Source organism: Dendrobates tinctorius, unplaced genomic scaffold (assembly GCF_039654945.1).
Source record: "Dendrobates tinctorius isolate UK_male_01 unplaced genomic scaffold, ASM3965494v1 ptg000332l, whole genome shotgun sequence".
Lineage (NCBI taxonomy): Eukaryota > Metazoa > Chordata > Amphibia > Anura > Dendrobatidae > Dendrobates > Dendrobates tinctorius.
The window spans coordinates 6454258-6475648 of record NW_027361998.1 but is presented as its reverse complement, the minus strand read 5'-3'; positions in this window follow the sequence as shown (position 1 = coordinate 6475648).

Below are 21391 nucleotides of genomic sequence, written 5' to 3'. Positions count from 1 at the left end.
GAGTGGAGCCGCGGGTACGAGGTGTATGGAGCGGAGCCGTGTGTGTACGAGGTGTATGGAGCGGAGCCGTGTGTGTACGAGTTGTATGGAGCGGAGCCGTGTGTGTACGAGGTGTATGGAGCGGAGCCGTGTGTGTACGAGGTGTACGGAACAGAGCCGCGTGTACGAGGTGTACAGAGCGGAGCCGTGTGTGTACGAGGTGTACGGAGCGGAGCCGTGTGTGTACGAGGTGTATGGAGCGGAGCCGTGTGTGTACGAGGTGTACGGAACAGAGCCGCGTGTACGGAACAGAGCCGCGTGCACGAGGTGTACGGAACAGAGCCGCGTGCACGAGGTGTACGGAGCTGAGCCGTGTGTACGAGGTGTACGGAGCGGAGACGCGTGTGTACGAAGTGTATGGAGAGGAGCCGTGTGTCTATGAGGTGTACGGAACAGAGCCGCGTGTACAAGGTGTACGGACCGGAGCCGCGTGTGTACTTGGTGTACGGAGCGGAGCCGCGTGTGTTTGGGGTATACGGAGCAGAGCCATATGTGTACGGGATGAACGGAGCGGAGCCAAGTGTGTACGAAGCATACAAAGCGGGCTTTTTCCACGGACACAGGAGTACACGGCGGACCCCCGAGTAGCATTTTAAAACACACACGTGATGTTCCACCTGAAGTGATGTGCTTGAAGCTGACCGGAAATGAGATAATTTCTTGAGGAGATTGTAACAGAACTAGGAATGCTTCAGATCCATCACCGTGTCCTCCTCCGACAGCGCAGACAGCAGGATCGCCTTGAAATCGGGGATGCCGGCCATGTGAGCGGATCATGATATGTCCTGCATCGGGAGGCTCAGGTGGACACTACAATGGGAGCCGGGCTGCTATAGTATCTTTATAGAATCTTTCTCATTCTCTGTTCTGTCTTTCCCTCATTTTCTTTCTCTCCCTCTCTGTTCTTTCTTTCTCTCTCTAATCTTTCTTTTTTCTTTCTCTCTCTGTTCTTTCTTTCCCCTCTTTCTTTCTTTTTCTTTCCTCTCTTTCTTTCTTTCTGTTCTTTCTTTCTTTTCTTTACTTTCTCTCTCTATTCTTTCTCTGTCTCTCTCTGTTCTTTCTTTCCCCTCTTTTTTTCTCTCTCTATTCTTTCTCTGTCTCTCTCTGCTCTTTCTTTCCCTCTCTGTTCTTTCACTGTCTCTCTCTGTTCTTTCTTTCTTTTTTCCCCTCTTTCTTTCTTTCTCTTTTTTCTCTCTCTCTCTCTGTTTTCTCTCTTCCTTAGTGCCAGTCAGCGCGCCGCAGTCGTTGTCCCTCTTACCCTTCCTCGAAAGTTGGGAGGTATGATAGGGGCAGCTATGACCAGGGGGTCTGGTTGCCCAATGGATAGCAGTTCTGCCAGGAATTCTGTCACCGTGTGTACAAAAGGGGACAGAGCTTTGGGAGGAGTACTGTACCTAAAATCCTGGGCACAGCTGTGACTACATGTTATATAGTCGTGTTAATCTCCTCTCACTTCTTGTAACCTACAAGTGTACAAAAATATTATATAGTCACCATATGACTAGTGGGCCTGTGTAACTTCAAATGCCAGGGCTGAATTTTAGTCCCAGTCCGGCCCTGAGAGTGTCCGCTGTAAAAACAGTAAATTTAGATATAGAAATATGGTATGCTATTTATATATACAAGTCTCATCAGAAGATGAGGACGTTTTTCCAGATGCCCAAAAATGGATTTGATTCATCAACGAGCAAACCGAATAGTAACTGTGGGACAAAAGCCCCAAGAACCCAGATCTTAGCTCTCTCAATAACTGGGTCCCACTTTAAATCCATTTTTTTGCATCTGGAAAAACGTCCTCATCTTCTGATGAGACTTGTATATATAAATAGCATACCATATTTCTATATCTATATTTACTGTTTTTACAGCGGACACTCTGTAGGGGCCATTTGTCAAGTGTTTGTATATTTCCATAATAAATGGACTCAGCTTTTATCTGGGCAACAATAACACCTTCATCAAGGCTGGGTTGATGAGTAACTATTTATGGAATGATTTAATGAACCTTCTAAGAATAGTCTGATCTTATGACATCTTGATCGGCATCCATTAAAGTTTTGACAATAGTATATTGTCTTCTCATTCTTTTTGATAGTTGTTGGTTTGAATCATCATAACAGGAGGCAATTTGGTGGTTTTCCGAGCAAATCACCTGCAAGCCATATTTAGAGACATTAAGGTCTTTATAGTGAGCTCTCGCAATCAGTGATCAATTAAGAGCTTTGCTAAGCAACATATGGTTCCTCGATTTGGGTTTTGGCGTCCTATTGGCAGTGGGTGCATAGTGAGATAAAGTCCACATGGTTGTGGTCATTCTGTATGACTGTTGGCTAACATCTAGTGCCCATATGATGTTATGGTCCTTGGTGACCCTCTAACTCTATATTGGGACATGTCTCTCCAAAATTCAGTTGACATCAATATGTCTACATTCTCTTTTAAGTAGGCCATAGGGGGCAATGAAAATTTGGTATATTTTACTACTTTCTTGATGTGGAACATTAGCGAATTTGCGCCGTTTCAACATATAGAATTATTCCCTCCGGTTTTTATTTCTAAGCATGGATGCAGTGGGCAGTTTACATGCCTTTTGGCCAATACAAGCTGGCCCTTTACACATGTATATGTGTCTTATGGTTGTCAGTAGGTTTAGTTACTGGTGGAGGTCTATTGCCCATTTGATGGTATTCTTCTATTATGACTCCTAAATTCTACACTGGGTCATGTGCCTTCAAACATATTTCGCTAATCTTTACAAAAACTGATAAAAATATTAAAAATAGCAATAGTATTACCAAGTTGGGGCAATTACGACCAGGTTTACATATGCTCACTGCCTTCTTGCTGAACGGCAGCATATCTTTTCCACCTTCGTATTCAGGTGTTATATTTGTAGCGGGTGCATTTCTGTAGGTTTTTATTTCGCCATTAACAGCTAGCATTTTACATTCGTGTTTCTAATTAAACAGTTGCCAACATATTTATTTGTCTGATTAAAAGACATTATTGAATGATAAAAAGGCCATTGTATTTACTGCTGCTTTAATGATACATAGCAACACATCTGCGCCGCTTTAACATTTGGGTTCATGTCCACTGCGCTTCATTTTTATAAGTGTGGCGGGTGGATTTCTGTATACGCCTGTTTATTAGTTTATATCAGCTGGTACCTTATATATGTGCACTATTGTGTCCTTTTGAATGTTTTCCGCGTTCGTTTGGTCATGAACCTGAATATGGCGCTTGCGCCGTGGATTATATACTTCAGCAAGTGGCCAGATATCGCTGCTCAACCGGCACATGCGCAACAGATCGTTCTGTGTGTGCCCGCAGTTCTGCCAACATTGGCTGCTACTCTGCGCAGGCGCTAGGTGGACCTATGGCGACGACCTTTCTCACACTAAGTGTGTTACTTCCGGGTTACAGACGCCGGCGCCTGTGCAATAGACTGTATTAATTCAGGACAAAGATCTTTCTTCGCTGCAATGGGCCACATGCTGTGTCTGTCTATCACCGCTCCCGTGGTAAGCATGTAAACAGCTGCGCTTCATTTGTAATTAACTAAGTATTTTTATTGAAACAAGTGACGGGCAGGCAGTACCCCTGACGAAGCCACATTGTGTGGCGACACGCGTTGGGTCTCTTGTTAGGCGTCGGTTCCCTGACTCTGCACAGCAGGAATCCAGAGCCAGACATCCAGCGGTCTCCCATTCTCCTCCGACCGCTCCGGGTGCTGCTCAGACTCGTTCTGACAGCCTGGATGTTGCTGCCACCTCTGGTGCAGCAATGGTAGCGCAACCTGCTCTGCAGGGAAATGCTCCAGAGGCTAAGTCCTCATGCCGTGCTACTGGGCATGCCCGCAAGGTGACCTCTCACTGGAGAGCAGGGGTCACGTGTTCAGGTCCTGTGTCGGATCTGATTGGTCCTTTCCAGGGTACTAGAAGGTCCCGGAAGTGCATGGCTATAAAAAGCCCGCATGCGCTAGTGTAGCATATTATGCTGTGTGTGTATGGTGATGGATGCATGGACTGGTGTCTGACTTATTATGAAACCCCTTCCCTTGGATAGTACGAATGGTGACTGTGTGTTGGGTTAGTCAGCTCCAGGTTGTGGCAAGCTACACGCCACTGTGCTTTCCACGCCTACACTAGCGTCCGTCGGTGCCTGGTTCTCGGCGCCGACGCTTGCGGCTATAGTTGCCGCTACGCTGCATTAACAGCAGCTATTGGTGTTCGCGGCTGCGACGCCACACGCCGGCTCCTGTGACATTAACGGGGCCAGCGTCTTTACATTTAGTTATGCCAAGCGACTCTGTGTCTGAACAGAGCCGCTCCTAGCGTTCGGGTGACGTTAACCCGTGCGCACTACTTCACCTTCTGGTGCATCTGCCATTGTCCAGCAGCACGGTGGACCCCGGGCGGCGAACGCACTTCCTATTATTTATATTTGGTGCGTTTCGCCGTCCCTAACATCTCTGCCCTCCTTGGTTCCACTCCAATTTACAAATGGTCCCTGTGCATTGAGCAACAGCGATCATACTATATTCTATAGGTGACTATTACAGCCTGGGTCTGTGCTACTCAATATGGAGATGCATTTGGCAACGTGAGGCGTGTCAAGGAGTTCTTTTCCTTGTTGGATTTATTGCTATGTACATAGGGGGTTAATATACAGGTAATTCGGGGCTCCGCTTCATTATTTCTCAGATGGTTATTTTAGCCTCTAGTATTTAATTGTGCATGCCCGGTTTTGCTTGTTTCATGCGAGGTAATTATAAGAGAAACAGCCTTGTCATGCATTTCTTATTTTCTACAATTGGCATTTGAGCCGACTTCTGTTTTTCTATATATTAAATCTAATATATTTTTTGGGGAAATTCTCCTGTGATCGCATGCCTCTATACTTATTTGTACCAATTGTAATACAAAATTGTGGTTTTAGGGCCATTGTTTCCAGCCTTTATATTTATAACATCTGTGTATTTACATGTAACTACAAATAAGTTTGTACCTTTCTACCAACCCAGGGTCATAGTGATTATATGGTATGCTATTTATATAGTTATAGGGCCGTCTCATTCACATGTTTGTTTGGAATGTTCAGCCAAGGGGGTGTGGCTCTATTATGAGCCTAGTAATTTGTGTATGTCACATGAGTGACGTATTTTAATGTTTTTAAATTTTTGTGTGTCGGTTATTTGTGTCTTAATAAAGATTAATATGCTATATCTTTGCTAAATCTTGTCTTGGGTGATCCCCGTTATGTGACCTATACTTTTCTTTCTCATTATATATGCTCTTGTTTATAGGTCTGGTTTGGATCCTTGTGTATGTCAGTGGTGCCCCCCCCTTATGGTTTTCTTTGTTATATAATCACTTATACTGCACTAAGAAAGGTGTACAAAATAAATAAAACTAATTCTTCACATCCTGTTGACTTTTTCATTCTGCCTCCAAAAGATCACAGCAAGGCTCAATGCACATTTATCCTGTGCTCAACATTGAGCTCTTACACAAGGGGTTTCCATGTAAATCTCTAAAATACATTATTCAGATTGAATCACTGATAGAAGATTCCCTATAATGAGGCAGATGGAGGCATAGTGGATGCCGTCTGACCTGTGATCCAGCTGTGTCCGTTATTTTAGGATTGCATAAAAGTGCCGTTGGACACAGTTTTGTGCACTTCGAAAAGAAGCACACCGTTGAACAAAGGCCAAACGGAGTCCAGAGTAAATATGCTGCCTCACTATAGTGAATGGCTCAGTCAGTGGTTTCATCTGAATCACGTCACTCGGCGATTTAGATGGAAACCTCAAAGTAAGTGGTGAGTGTAGAGCGATCCCAAACGTTATGTAAAATGTTCCCAATAAAAGCTTCAATTCAATACACATTAAAAGCAAGATCTGGCTCACGTTCATCATCTGTTATCGGAAATATAGGGGGCTTCCACGTTACTGGTAGCACAAAGACTCTGGTAAAGCAAAATGCCTCCATAACCCTCCAAAAGAAATTCAGCAAATTCTTTGCTCCCAAATCCAAATGCCCCCCTCCCTTCTGAGCCCCACAGTGTACCTAAACCACATATTGAGTCCACATTTGGCATTTCTAAAGTGATGAGAGCCCACCTAACTTACATATGCATGCCTCCAGAAGCACGGGCTGGGCATAATGTACTGGTGACTGCAGCGTACTGGTCACTACAACGTACTGGTCGCTACAACATACTGGTCACTACAACAGCAGTATTCAATTTTCACTCAGCAACATTCATTGATGCTTGTTTCTGAAAAATGCTCATGGAGTCAAAATCATCACAACATCTGTAGATAAATGCACCAAGGGGTATAGTTTCCTAAATGGGGTCACTTGAGGGGGGATTCTGCTCTTCTAGCAATTAGGGGCTCACTCTGTATATGGAGTCTGCTAACTGTTTTAAAAAAATTCTGCGCTCCAGGAGGCAAATAGCTCTCTGTTCCTCCTGATTCTCTCCATATGGCTAAGCAGTACTGTACAGCCACATAAGAGGCAATGCCACATTCAGTAGAAATTGTGGGACAAATTTTGGTGTCATTTTTATCCAATTCTTTTGTGAAAATGTCAAATCTTGTGCTAAAATCAAATTTGGGTGGTCAAAATGTAGTTATTTTGTCTTCACTGCCCAATGGTTTAAAATTCTGTGATGCACCCATGGTGTCAATATGATCACTGCATCCCTAGATGAATTCATTGAGCGGTATAGTTTATAAAATGGGGTCACTTATGGGGTGTTTTGCTGTTCTGACACCTCATGGGCTCTCCCAGTGGGTCATGTCTCCTGCAAGCAATCTGGTCCTCCTTGCCTTCTGAGCTTTGCACTGTGCCAGAAAAATATTTCCCGATTACTTGTATGGCGCACTGGGGAAAAAATGGACCTCAATTTCTTGTAAAAAAAAAATTCCTATTAACCCATAGAAAAATTAAAAACTTGTGGCTAAAACATTTAAGTGGTAGAAATGTAATTTATTCTTTCTTCACTGCTCAGTGGTATAAAACTCTGTGAGGCACATGTGGTGTCAATATGATCACTGCACCCCTAGATGATTTCATTGGGGAGTGTACTGTAGTTTGTAAAATGAGGTCACATATTGGGAGTTTCTGTTGCTCTGGCACCTCAGGGGCTCTGCCAATATGATATGGCACCCTCAAACCATTTTAGCAAAACTCCAATATGGCACCTCTTCCCTTCTGAGCTTTGCACTGTACCTCAAAAGTAGTTTTCCCCCACAAATGGGGTATCGGCAAACTCAGGAGAAAATGAACAACAATTTTTGGGGTCCTTTTTCCTGTTGGCCTTGTGAAAATAAAAAAATTTTGGATCTGAAGTAAATTTTTTGGGAAAAAAAGTTAAATGTTCATTTTTTTTCCACATTCCAAAAATTCCTGTGAAGCACCTGAGGGGCTAATAATCTTCTTGAATGTGGTTTTGAGCACCTTGAGTGGTGCAGTTTTTAGAATGGTGTCACTTTTGGGTATTTTCTATCATATAGACTCCTCAAAGTGACTTCAAATGTGATATAGTCCCTAAAAATAAAATGGTGTCATAAAAGTGAGAAATAATTGGTCAAATTTTAACCCCATATACAGTTGTGGCCAAAAGTATTGCCACCCCTGCAATTTTGTCAGATAACACTCGGTTTCTTCCTGAAAATGATTGCAAACACAAATTCTTTGGTATTATTATCTTCATTTAATTTGTCTTAAATGAGAAAACACAAAAGAGAATGAAGCAAAAAGCAAAACATTGATCATTTCACACAAAACTCCAAAAATGGGCCAGACAAAAGTATTGGCACCCTCAGCCTAAAACTTGGTTGCACAACCTTTAGCCAAATTAACTGCGACCAACCGCTTCCGGTAACCATCAATTAGTTTCTTACAATGCTCTCTTGGAATTTTAGACCATTTTTCTTTGGCAAACTGCTCCAGGTCCCTGATATTAGAAGGGTGCCTTCTCCAAACTGCCATTTTTAGATTTCTCCACAGGTGTTCTATGGGATTCAGATCTGGACTCATTGCTGGCCACCTTAGAAGTCTCCAGTGCTTTCTCTCAAACCATTTTCTAGTGCTTTTTGAAGTGTGTTTTGGGTCATTGTCCTGCTGGAAGACGCATGACCTCTGAGGGAGACCCAGCTTTCTCACACTGGGCCCTACATTATGCTGCAAAATTTGTTGGTAGTCTTCTGACTTCATAATGCCATGCACACGGTCAAGCAGTCCAGTGCCAGAGGCAGCAAAGCAACCCCAAAACATCAGGGAACCTCCGCCATGTTTGACTGTAGGGACCGTGTTCTTTTCTTTGAATGCCTCTTTTTTGCTCCTGTAAACTCTATGTTGATGCCTTTGCCCAAAAAGCTCTACTTTTGTCTCATCTGACCAGAGAACATTCTTCCAAAACGTTTTAGGCTTTTTCAGGTAAGTTTTGGCAAACTCCAGCCTGGCTTTTTATGCCTCGGGGTAAGAAGTGGGGTCTTCCTGGGTCTCCTACCATACAGTCCCTTTTCATTCAGATGCCGACGGATAGTACGGGTTGACACTGTTGTACTCTCGGACTGCAGGGCAGCTTGAACTTGTTTGGATGTTAGTCGAGGTTCTTTATCCAACATCCGCACAATCTTGCGTTGAAATCTCTTGTCAATTTTTCTTTTCCGTCCACATCTAAGGAGGTTAGCCACAGTGCCATGAGCGTTAAACTTCTTGATGACACTGCGCACGGTAGACACCGGAACATTCAGGTCTTTGGAGATGGACTTGTAGCCTTGAGATTGCTCATGCTTCCTCACAATTTGGTTTCTCAAGTCCTCAGACGGTTCTTTAGTCTTCTTTTTCTCCATGCTCAATGTGGTACACACAAGGACATAGGACAGAGATTGAGTCAACTTTAATCCATGTCAACTGGCTGCAAGTGTGATTTAGTTATTGCCAACACCTGTTAGGTGCCACAGGTAAGTTACAGGTGCTGCTAATTACACAAATTAGAGAAGCATCACATGATTTTTCGAACAGTGCCAATACTTTTGTCCACCCTCTTTTTTATGTTTGGTGTGGAATTATATCCAATTTGGCTTTAGGACAATTCTTTTTGTGTTTTTTCATTTAAGACAAATTAAATGAAGATAATAATAACAAAGAATTTGTGTTTGCAATCATTTTCAGGAAGAAACTGAGTATTATCTGACAGAATTGCAGGGGTGTTAATACTTTTGGCCACAACTGTAACTTACTAAAAAAAATGTTGGTTCCAAAATTGTGCTGATGTAAAGTTAACATACAAATATCCTGAACTAAAAGTAAAAAATATACTGCAAATAATGCATAAAGGTAATAATAATAATAAGGGTATTTAGTAAACATAATTTTGATCAAAATAATGCACAAGCCATCCCGCCACGTCACGGCAACCCTTGTGGGACAGTCCCTACTCTAGTATTTAAAACCTTTTCACTTGCCAAGTGGCGTGAATGTGAATAAGGGTCGAGCGGCTGAACCACTTGTAACAGCTTAGGCCAGACTGGATGGCTTTCCCAGCTCAGAAAGAGGGCGGTCACACCCCTATATGCACTGAATGCACAATGAAATGAATAAAAAACAAATCTGAACTGAGAAAAGTAAGTTAATGTGTATGCACAATGTAAGTGCATATTTACACATGACCATTAACCAGAGAAAACAAAAAGCAAAAAACACACAAATATCCTGAACTAAAAGTAAAAAATATACTGCAAATAATGCATAAAGGTAATAATAATAATGAGGGTATTTAGTAATAGCCGCTCGACCCTTATTCACATTCACGCCACTTGGCAAGTGAAAAGGTTTTAAATACTAGAGTAGGGACTGTCCCACAAGGGTTGCCGTGACGTGGCGGGATGGCTTGTACATTATTTTGATCAAAATTATGTTTACTAAATACCCTCATTATTATTATTACCTTTATGCATTATTTTCAGTATATTTTTTACTTTTAGTTCAGGATATTTGTGTTTTTTGCTTTTTGTTTTCTCTGGTTATTGGTCATGTGTAAATATGCACTTACATTGTGCATACACATTAACTTACTTTTCTCAGTTCAGATTTGTTTTTTATTTTTTTGTAAAGTTAACATGTAGGAAATGTTACTTTTTAAGTATTTTGTCATGATCCCAGTGCAGGTTTTTGAGCTGCACACCGGGAGTTAATGTCTGGAGCTCTGTGCAGGTTTTGACCTGCACACTTGGGGTTAATGATTGTGGCCTCTTTCTGGTTCTGGGAGAGCTTCATAAACCTCTGGGTAGCTTCAATCCCTGCCAGTTATACTTTTGCCTTTGGCCTAGTGTGCTGACCCCCGTATGCCTGTTTGTTGCTATAGCTTGTTTATATGGTTCTGACCCGATTCTGTTTCCCGTTGTGAGTTTGCCTGTTGTTTTTGTACTGTGTAGCTATCTGTGTATGACTCATTGCCTGTGACCTGACTACTCTCTGCTCGCCCCTCTTGTACCTTGCAGCTATCTGTGTATGACTCATTGCCTGTGACCTGACTACTCTCTGCTCGCCCCTCTTGTACCTTGCAGCTATCTGTGTATGACTCATTGCCTGTGACCTGACTACTCTCTGCTCGCCCCTTTGGTACCTTGCAGCTATCTCTGTGTGTGACTCATTGGCTACGTCCTGACTATTCTCACTGTCTATTCCCCTTGGTAACTTTGTCTCGCAGTTACTCTGCTAGGAATTGTCTTGCAGCTCCTAGCTCTGTGGAGTTTAGGCCACGCCTCTAGCAGTCACGTGCTTCAGGTCCTGCGGCTCTGAAGTTCGCATCTATTCGGTTGCTGCCCGCTCCACAGGTAGCTTTGAGCACGCTTTCGCTTTACTCAGGGCACGCGCACTGGTTCAGTGAGCAAGTTCAGTGTGGTGTCTCTGACATTATAACTTGCCTACAATTTTTTTTTCTCTCCTCACTTCTGCAGCATGGACCCAATGTGTGCTTTATCTGAGCAGGTGAAAAGCTTGACTCAGTCACTGCAGAAGCTTAGTTTGGAACACCAAGCTCTGGCCCAGTCCCAACGGCGGGTTGAGGACTCAGTTCAGGGGGTACTTTCCGCTGGCTTCCAGCAGGTGGGGAATAGAGATGTCATTTTAGTCCCACCTGAATCCCCGGTTAAATTACCAGATATGTTTTCTGGTAACAAGGATGATTTCAGGGCATTTAAGGAGGGCTGTAAGCTTTTTTTTTTCTTTGAGACCCCGCTCCTCTGGGGATGAAAAACAGAGGGTGGGGGTGGTGATGTCCCTGCTTAGGGGGTCTCCACAAGCCTGGGCATTCTCGCTTTCCTCTTCTGCCCCTGAGAGAATGTCTGTGGATGCATTTTTTGAAGCCTTAGGGCTTATTTATGATGAGCCTGATAGAGTGCGGTTGGCTGAGGACAAAGTGAAGAGTGTCTGTCAGGGGGAGCACTCGGCCGAATGGTTCTGTACTGAATTCAGACGTTGGGCAGTGGAGATTTCCTGGAGTGACGCCGCCCTGCGGGGGGCTGTTCCACAGAGGCCTGTGTGAATGTCTGAAGGATGCTTTGGCACTTCATCCTCGCCTGACTCCCTGGAGGATGCCATGGACCAAGCGGTTCGCATGGATCGCAGGCTGCGGGCTAGAGGCATTATGCAATGGGAAACACCCTTATTCTTCAGTGGAGATGAGACCCAGACTCTTCCTATGGCTATGGAGGTGAACGCTGTCACCTGTGAGGGAAAGGAAAGAAGACGCCGCCGGGAAAAGCAGTTGTGCTTCTATTGTGGGAAATCTGGACATTGGAAGAAGGACTGCCCCTCCTGTCCGTCATCCTCCAAGATGGCGGGAAACGACTAGGTCTGGGTAGTAATCGAGGAGGCTACCCAGACCTTCAGGTACAATTTTCCTCATGTGGAAAAATGGTGCTGCAGGTGGAACTGGAACTTGGTTATGGTCCTGTTCAGACCACTGCTTTTATTGACTGCGGTTCGGCTGTGAACCTGATTGATACCAAGGTTATGACTCTTTATAAGATAGGGACAGTCAGGCTTCACGATCCTGTTAAACTTGTGGCAATTGACTCATCTCCTCTTACCCAAGACGGTATCTGTTGCAGGTCTGAACTTTTTTCTCTAAAAGTGGGTTCCACTCATGTGGAGAAACTAAGTTGTCTGGTGGTAGATAACTTGCCTGCAGGACTGGTACTGGGGATGCCTTGGCTTCAACGCCATAATCCTACCATTGATTGGGTTACAGGGGAAATCACTCAATGGGGATGCAATAGTAAATGTGGTAACCGGGGACATCTTGTTAACGCTGTTAAATCAGTGTCTGTGTCGTCTGTCGATCTGGAAGGTATTCCGGAGTACCTGAAAGATTTTGAAGACGTTTTTTCCAAAAGTGAGGCTGAGGCGCTGCCACCACATAGACCCTATGATTGTGCCATTGATTTAGTACCCGGAGCCAAGTTACCTAAGGCTCGATTGTTCAATTTGTCTGGGCCTGAGCGCCAAGCCATGAAGGAGTACATACCTGAGAGTCTCCGCAAAGGGCATATCAGGCCTTCTTTGTCACCTGTGGCAGCAGGGTTCTTCTTTGTGAAGAAAAAAGATGGTGGTTTGCGGCCGTGCCTCGACTTTTGGGAACTGAACAAGATAACGGTTAGGAACTCTTACCCGCTTCCCCTCATCCCAGACTTATGTAACCAGTTAGCTGGGGCCCAATGGTTCTCCAAGTTGGATCTGCGGGGGGCCTACAATCTGATAAGGGTTCGGGAAGGGGACGAGTGGAAAACGGCATTCCTCACATCAGAAGTACTCTTCGAGAACCTGGTAATGCCATTTGGGTTAAGTAATGCACCCGCTATTTTCCAAAATTTCATCAATGTTGTGTTTTCTGATCTGATAGGCCGTTTTGTTATTACTTATTTGGATGATATTTTGGTGTATTCCCCGGACAGTCAATCTCACTTGCAACATCTAAAGACTGTTCTCCAGAGACTCAGGGAGAACCAATTGTTCGCCAAATTGGAAAAATGTTCGTTTTTTGTACAGGGGCTGTCTTTTTTGGGGTTGATTGTGTCCTGTGAGGGGTTTCGTATGGATCCTAAGAAGGTGCTGGCGATTGCTGACTGGGTTCAGCCTCGAGATCTCAAGGGGCTCCAGCGCTTCTTAGGATTTGCGAACTATTACCGGAGATTCATTAAAGGTTTCTCACAAGTGGTTAAACCACTCACGGATCTTACCCAGAAGGGAGCTGATGTAAAAAATTGGTCTGTACTCGCTAAGGAATCCTTCTCAGCAATTAAGAAATGTTTTATGTCTGCCCCGGTGTTGGTGCAACCTGACCCGTCCAAACCATTCATTGTGGAGGTGGATGCTTCTGAAGTGGGGGTGGGGGCTGTGCTGTCCCAGGGTCCGGCCACCCTTACCAATCTCAAACCCTATGCCTTCTTCTCCAAGAAGTTCTCTTCAGCTGAGAAAAACTATGATGTAGGCAATAGAGAACTTCTTGCGGTCAAGCTGGCATTTGAGGAATGGAGGCACTTTTTGGAAGGGGCGGCTCACCCTATCACGGTTGTCACGGATCACAAAAATTTGGCATACCTTGAATCTACTAAGAGGCTTACTCCTAGACAGGCCTGTTGGTCACTTTTTTTCACGATTTCAGTTCTCAATTACTTTTCGACCGGGATCCAAAAATGTTAAAGCGGATGCCCTGTCCAGAAGTTTTGATCCAGTGTCTCCCCCTGAGCCGCCGTCCTCCATTCTTCCCCCAGGGGTGGTAGTGGCGGGGGTCTCAACTGAGTTGGAACAAGAAATCCTAAGGGCTCAGGCCCTAGCTCCGGCAACCAGGCCAAGCGATAAACTGTTTGTTCCAGATTCATTGCGGCCTAGACTTCTGCAGGAGTTTCATGATTCTAGGCTGAGTGCTCATCCAGGTATCACGGCCACTAGAGAGGCAGTAACCAGGGGTTTTTGGTGGCCTTCATTAAGGTCCGATGTCAAGGAATTTGTTTCTGCTTGTGGCATGTGTGCCCATTCCAAAAGCTCGCATAACCGACCGGCTGGGGAACTCATACCTTTACCGGTTCCTGATAGGCCATGGACTCATCTTTCCATGGATTTTATTACCGGTCTTCCACCTTCCAGGGGCAATACCGTGATCTGGGTGGTGGTGGACAGGTTTTCTAAACAGGCCCATTTCATTCCCTTGGCAGCATTACCTTCAGCAGAAACATTGTCAAGGTTGTTTGTGCAGCATGTGGTCCGATTGCATGGGGTACCCCTGAATGTTGTGTCTGACAGAGGTGTGCAGTTTGTGGCCAAATTTTGGAGGGCGTTCTGTATGAAATTGGGCATCTCACTCTCCTTCTCGTCGGCGTATCACCCGGAGAGCAATGGTCAGACGGAACGCACCAATCAATCCCTGGAACAAATTCTCAGGTGTCTGACCTCCGCCAGACAGTAGGATTGGTGTGATGCGTTACCGTTGGCTGAATTCACTTTTAACAACCGGGTGAGTCAGTCCACCAACATGTCCCCATTCCTGATTAACTACGGCTTTAATCCGCATTTTGGGGAGTTTTCTCGGGTGGATTCCGGTTGTCCAGGAGCAGAGGGGTCCGTTCAATGGTTAAAAAACCTCTGGGCTGAAGTCCGGCGTAATATCTCTCGGGCCCAGGGGAGATACAAATATTTTGCGGACAAAAAGAGAGTCTCGGGAGACATGTTTCAGGTGGGAGAGAAGGTTTGGCTCTCCACGCGTAACATCAACTTAAAGGTACCATCAGTTAAGTTGGGACCAAAGTTCATTGGTCCGTACGAGATTATGGAGATAGTCAACCCTGTGGCATATAGGTTGCGTCTCCCCGCCTCCTTAAAAATATCTAATGTGTTCCATAAGTCTCTGTTGAAACCAGCAGGATCTGTCAAAGAGAACTCTGAGACTGTTGTTCCTCCAGTGCTGATGGAGGGTCAATTGGAGTATGAGGTCGGACATATTGTGGACTCTCGGCGGGTGCGCCGCTCTTTGCAGTACCTGGTCCACTGGAAGGGATATGGACCAGAAGAGCGCTCATGGGTCCCTGATCGTTCGGTACATGCAGATCGCCTGGTTCAGGCGTTCCATGCCAAGTACCCGGGGAAGCCTGGGGGTCCAGAGGCCCCCCGTTGAGAGGGGGGTACTGTCATGATCCCAGTGCAGGTTTTTGAGCTGCACACCGGGGGTTAATGTCTGGAGCTCTGTGCAGGTTTTGACCTGCACACTTGGGGTTAATGATTGTGGCCTCTTTCTGGTTCTGGGAGAGCTTCATAAACCTCTGGGTAGCTTCAATCCCTGCCAGTTATACTTTTGCCTTTGGCCTAGTGTGCTGACCCCCGTGTGCCTGTTGTTGCTATAGCTTGTTTATATGGTTCTGACCCGATTCTGTTTCCCGTTGTGAGTTTGCCTGTTGTTTTTGTACTGCGTAGCTATCTGTGTATGACTCATTGCCTGTGACCTGACTACTCTCTGCTCGCCCCTCTTGTACCTTGCAGCTATCTGTGTATGACTCATTGCCTGTGACCTGACTACTCTCTGCTCGCCCCTCTTGTACCTTGCAGCTATCTGTGTATGACTCATTGCCTGTTATCTGACTACTCTCTGCTCGCCCCTCTGGTACCTTGCAGCTATCTCTGTGTGTGACTCATTGGCTACGTCCTGACTATTCTCCCTGTCTATGCCCCTTGGTAACTTTGTCTCACTGTTACTCTGCTAGGAATTGTCTTGCAGCTCCTAGCTCTGTGGAGTTTAGGCCACGCCTCTAGCAGTCACGTGCTTCAGGTCCTGCGGCTCTGAAGTACGCATCTATTCGGTTGCTGCCCGCTCCACAGGTAGCTTTGAGCACGCTTTCGCTTTACTCAGGGCACGCGCACTGGCTCAGTGAGCAAGTTCAGTGCGGTGTCTCTGACATATTTTGTGTGACATATCTCAGTACATTAGGTCATGAAAAAACAATCTCAGAATCACTGGGATCTGTTGAAGCGTTCCAGAGTTAGTAAGTTTATTAACTCTTTACATGCATCACAGGAATTAACCCCATTACCCCCAAGGGTGGTTTGCACGTTAATGACCAGGCCAATTTTTACAATTCTGACTACTGTCCCTTTATGAGGTAATACGAGTAAGGCCAGGGTCACACTTGCGAGTGTGATGCGAGAAATTTGCACGAGTCTCCAGCATCAATATCCGGCACTTCCAGTGGCACTCAGGACTGAAGTGTGCGGCTGCATGTATTTATATGCAGCCATACACTCTGGTCCGAGTGCCGGCGGCAGTGCCTGGTATTGATGCAAATTTCTCGGATCACACTCGCAGAGTATTAGATGATTCAAACCATAAATCTCTGTATAAGTGTTTGATATATTGATATAGAAGGGTTAATGGTTTGCCTTTAATTGCCTTTTGCCTTTAACTGCTAGAATTTATTATCATGACACAGCAGTCTCCTCTTCAAGGAAACTATGCTTCTTATCATATATGTTCTCAATAGTCAGCCACAGCATGTTTTGGGTACATGGTAAACAAGGTATGACCCTGAGGTGACGGTGGGGGCTACATGAGCTCCATAGAGTTACATATTTGTTGTAAATGGTATAAAAGATTGCCTTGTGTTTCATTACGTCAGATAAAGTGACTTGCTCACAATCTGTGTGCAGTTTTCTTTTTTTCCAAGCACTTGTAAATTAAGGGTGTAACCTCATAATTTGGTCTCACTGGTGATCTGGAATGTCTGACTTTGGGTCAGAACGGACAGCTACAACAGTTTGGCGCCCGAACACGGGACCGTGGTAACCAGCCTATTCGGAATCCATATGTGGGAGCTTCCTGGAAGGTTGGACTTGCATGTCCAACCTTCCAGGAAGCTCCCACACATGGATTCCGAATAGGCTGGTTACCAGCCTCACCTTGCTGCTGCTGGATTTTGCATAATCCAGCTGCAGCAAGGTGAGAAAATTTATTCTTACACGTTTTGCACTTGCAATCTCTCTGGATCTCTCCATATCTCTGGGTAAAGGCTGTACAGCACGGTTCAAAAGAACCTACATCACCAGTATGCCCGTATGAGAGTTGAATAATAGAGTAATAAGATAATAATTGTCACCTGTATTATCTGTCAATCTGTTCTGTCAATATACTAACTGGTTGTGTACAGTGTAGCACAGAGCTGGGATAGACTCCGTGCAGTGTTGATATTTTGGTCATTTTGGATTGGCAGTAAATCATATGAGGCTGTATTTTGTATAGGGATATGGTTTTTGGTTTTTGTCATCTTTGTTGTTCTTGTTGTTTAAGAAGTTGGCTTTGGTGTTCTCAGAGTGTCAGTGGACACTGCTGTAGTTTCATAAGTTGTGTTAATTTCAAAGTGCAAAATAGGCAGGCTGTGTGAATCCTCGTATGTATGTCTAGGAGAACCTCTGAATGAGATGAGAGATGAGTAATTGAGTATAATTGATATAAATAAGTCCCTGATTGATGAGGGGTTCCGTTAGGTGTGGGTCTCTGTATGTGACAGAGGGCATTATTCAACTCACTTTGAGCTGAATTAGGCGGAGTGATTGAGATAAGGGATTTTTGTTCTCTTCTTTTTGTAAAATCATCTGACCACTAGAGATGAGCGACTTTTGCCTTTTTAGGGTCGAGTCGGGTTTCATGAAACACGACTTTCTCAAAAGTCGGGTTGACCAAAATCGGCCGACTTTCATGAAAAGTCGGCGAAACAAGTCGTGAAACACGAAACCCAATACAAGTCAATGGAGAAGAAAAGTCGGTAGGACTGTAAACACACCTGGCATGACTTTTAACCCTTCTTGAGGAAGAAGAAGAAGATGATGATGAAGAAGAAGATGATGGAGATTATGAAGAAGAAGAAGAAGAAGATGAAGAAGATGATGAAGAAGAAGAAGAAGAAAAAGATGGAGAAGATGGAGAAGAAGGAGAAGAAGAAGAGGATGGAGAAGATGAAGAAGATGAAGTAGAAGAAGAAGATGGAGAAGATGATGATGAAGAAGAAGAAGATGGAGAAGATGAAGAAGATGAAGTAGAAGAAGAAGATGGAGAAGATGATGAAGAAGAAGAAGATGGAGAAGATGAAGAAGATGATGAAGAAGATGGAGAAGATGATGAAGAAGATGGAGAAGATGAAGAAGAAGATGGAGAAGATGAAGAAGAAGAAGATGGAGAAGATGAAGAAGAAGAAGATGGAGAAGATGAAGAAGAAGAAGAAGAAGATGGAGAAGATGGAGAAGAAGGAGAAGAAGAAGAAGAAGATGGAGAAGATGAAGAAGAAGAAGATGAAGAAGATGATGATGATGAAGAAGATGGAGAAGATGAAAAAGAAGATGAAGATGATGAAGAAGATGGAGAAGATGATGAAAAAGATGGAGAAGATGAAGAAGATGATAATGGAGACGATGAATAAGAAGAAGATGAAGAAGTCTTATCCTTCTTCTTCATCTACTCCATCTTCTTCTTCTCCATCTTCTTCATCTTCTTATTCTTCTTCATCTTCTCCATCTTCTTCTTCTTCTCCATCTTCTTCTTCTTCTCCATCTTCTCCATTTTCTCCATCTTCATCTTCTTCATCTTCTTCATCTTCTCCATCTTCTTCTTCTTCTCCATCTTCTCCATCTTCTTCATCTTCTCTATCTTCTTCTCCATCTTCTTCTTCTTCTCCATCTTCTCAATCTTCTTCTCCATCTTCCTCATTTTCTTCTCCATCTTCTCCATCTTCTTTATCATCTTCTGAATCTTCTTCATCATCTTCTTCTTCTTCTTCTCCTTCTTTTTCATCTTCTCCATCATCTTCTACTACTTCTACTTCATCTTCTTCTTCTTTTTCTTCTCCCCCTTCTTCTTCTTCTTCTTCAGTTCAGCGAAACCCGACTTTGGCCCTAGGGTCGCCGATCACATGGCCGACCTAACCCCAAGGTCTGACTTTGCCAAAAGTCGGCGGCTTTTGAATTTTTTCGACCCGTTTCGCTCAACTCTACTGACCACTGAAAAGTGAAAGGAAAAAAAAATCCCTGAATGAGCATGCATGAATGAATCATCACACATCATTTTGTGTCCAGAGATTATTACCTTTCTAGTTCTTGTGGGAGATCCCGGACAGATGCGTTATAGACATTTCAAATCTAAAGTACTTCTGAGACTGAATGAATTGAGTAATGATATAGCTCGTGTTATATGTGGCATTACATTGTAAAGTTTCCTGGATGCATTTGGCAAGAAAAGGGCAAGGCTCGGTTACTCACATTATACAGTTATCCGCTCTTATAGTGAAATCCTGTGGTTTTGAGGGTTTTGCAAAAATTGATTTTGTCTAAGAACAGCTGCATTCTGTTTCTGTGTGAAGGACACTAAATTTCTAAAATTCTGATGGGAGGGGTGAATGATGCTCCTGCGCAACTGCTTGTGTGTTCCTCCTCTCCATTCTTATCTGCGCTGAGTGTCTAATGGGAGGGAGAATGATGCCCCTGTGCGGTTCTCCTCTGATATCTGCGCTGAGTGTCTAATGGGAGGGGACATGGAGCTGCACTGAAGATTCTCTGCATTTCTGTCCTTGGTGTAATGCTCGCTAGGAGATTTGTGCATTTTAAAGCAACAGTACTTAATTTGAAGTGGAATGAAATTTTGTAAGTTGAAGATGGAAGTTGAAAGTAAAATATGGTGCCTAATTTAGAAGGACACTTGTAAGTGATTGTTTGGTCATTAATGTATTTGTACCTGCTTCTAGTTGTGTGATTGATATATAGCAAATTGTGGATCAACAGAAGGAGGTAGCCAACTGCACGGCTGATATAGAAGGTTAGAGGCCTATCACATCAGGGACTTCTTACTTTAGTCAGCGGGTTTTTTTGTTGTGGGTGAGAGGCGAGGGCAAGGAGCCTTCCGGCTACATCTTCGCAGGCTCGTTCTGACTTGCTATGTGTGGCCTGTAAGACAAGGTCCAGGCACACTAGAAAGGCATTTTAGAATAAAGGTGAGTTGTCTAAGTTGAAGCAGCCTTCCCACGTTCCATGGAGCTAGACTAGTAGATAAAAGGCCTATTCCTATTCTAGTCAGCTGATCCAGCGGGTGAGAGGTAAAGAGCCTTCCCGTTACATTCTGTAGGTCTACCGGGTGAGAGGCAAGGAGCCTTCCTGCTACACCTTGGCAGGCTCGCTCTGACTTGCTACGTGTGGCCTGTAAGACAAGGTCCAGGCACACTAGAAGGGCATTTCAGAATAAAGGTGAGCTGTCAGGAGAATAAGTTGAAGCCATGGGCAACTTGTTCTGTGTACAGTCGGTGCCCCCAATGGGATCCAAGACAGCTATGCAGATTGTAAAAGACAGAGAAGGAAAGGAAGCAGTGAAAGATGTGGGGCCAATATTGAAAAAGGCAAAAATGCTTGAGTGTGAATGTTTGTACAAAAAAAGGCACAGACAAGTGAAGAAAATAGCAAGTGAATAAATGATGTTTGAGAATATGCAGCAGTAAAGAAGTAAGGTGTATTATGAATGTTTTGATTGACATAATTTAACCAGAGACCCAGACAAAACAGATGGACTTGTAAACACTGTGGTCAGATTCAGACAAACCCAAACTGAATAGCTACTTGTGTGACCTGTGCTACCGACCTAAGCTAGTTGTGCTAAATCCTGTCCAGACAAGATCATATGGAGTGACATAAGAAGCTGACATAATAGTGTGGTTAGTGGGTAGTGGGAACATTGACCTTTGAGGAGTAAGCTGACAGTAGACAACAGACGACCAACCACATATGGACCTAGAAGGGTGACTAGAGTAAGAAAGATGCAGAAGTGTTATCCTTGGAGCCCCTCTGACCAGCTAGGTATGCTGAAGTAGCTGACTGAACCTGAGTACCAACCTTTCCCGTTTTATAGACAAATAAAGAAAATACAGTGGACATACTGTATAAGTGTACCTGGGCAGACCTAGAGAGGTTGGTGAGTTTAAAGGCAGGTGACGCCCTAGGACACATAATTAAGACACATACAGATGTGGCAAAGAATCAGGCTTGGGGCATGGATGATAAATCTGCACGGTCTGGAGAGACGTACTGTGAATCATTAAAACAATGGGCTGCAGTGAAACAATCAAAGCAGTCTGTACTCCTGACTAACGTGACACAGCAAAGAGGAGAGAGTGTAGAGATGTACTTTGGACAGGTACAGCTGAAATGGGCAGACATGGGGTACATTCGCATAAACCCACTTGATATTAAAATACTGATGAATGTATTCATTGATGGTATGAACAAAGACTTACGAGATGCAGTACAGGCAG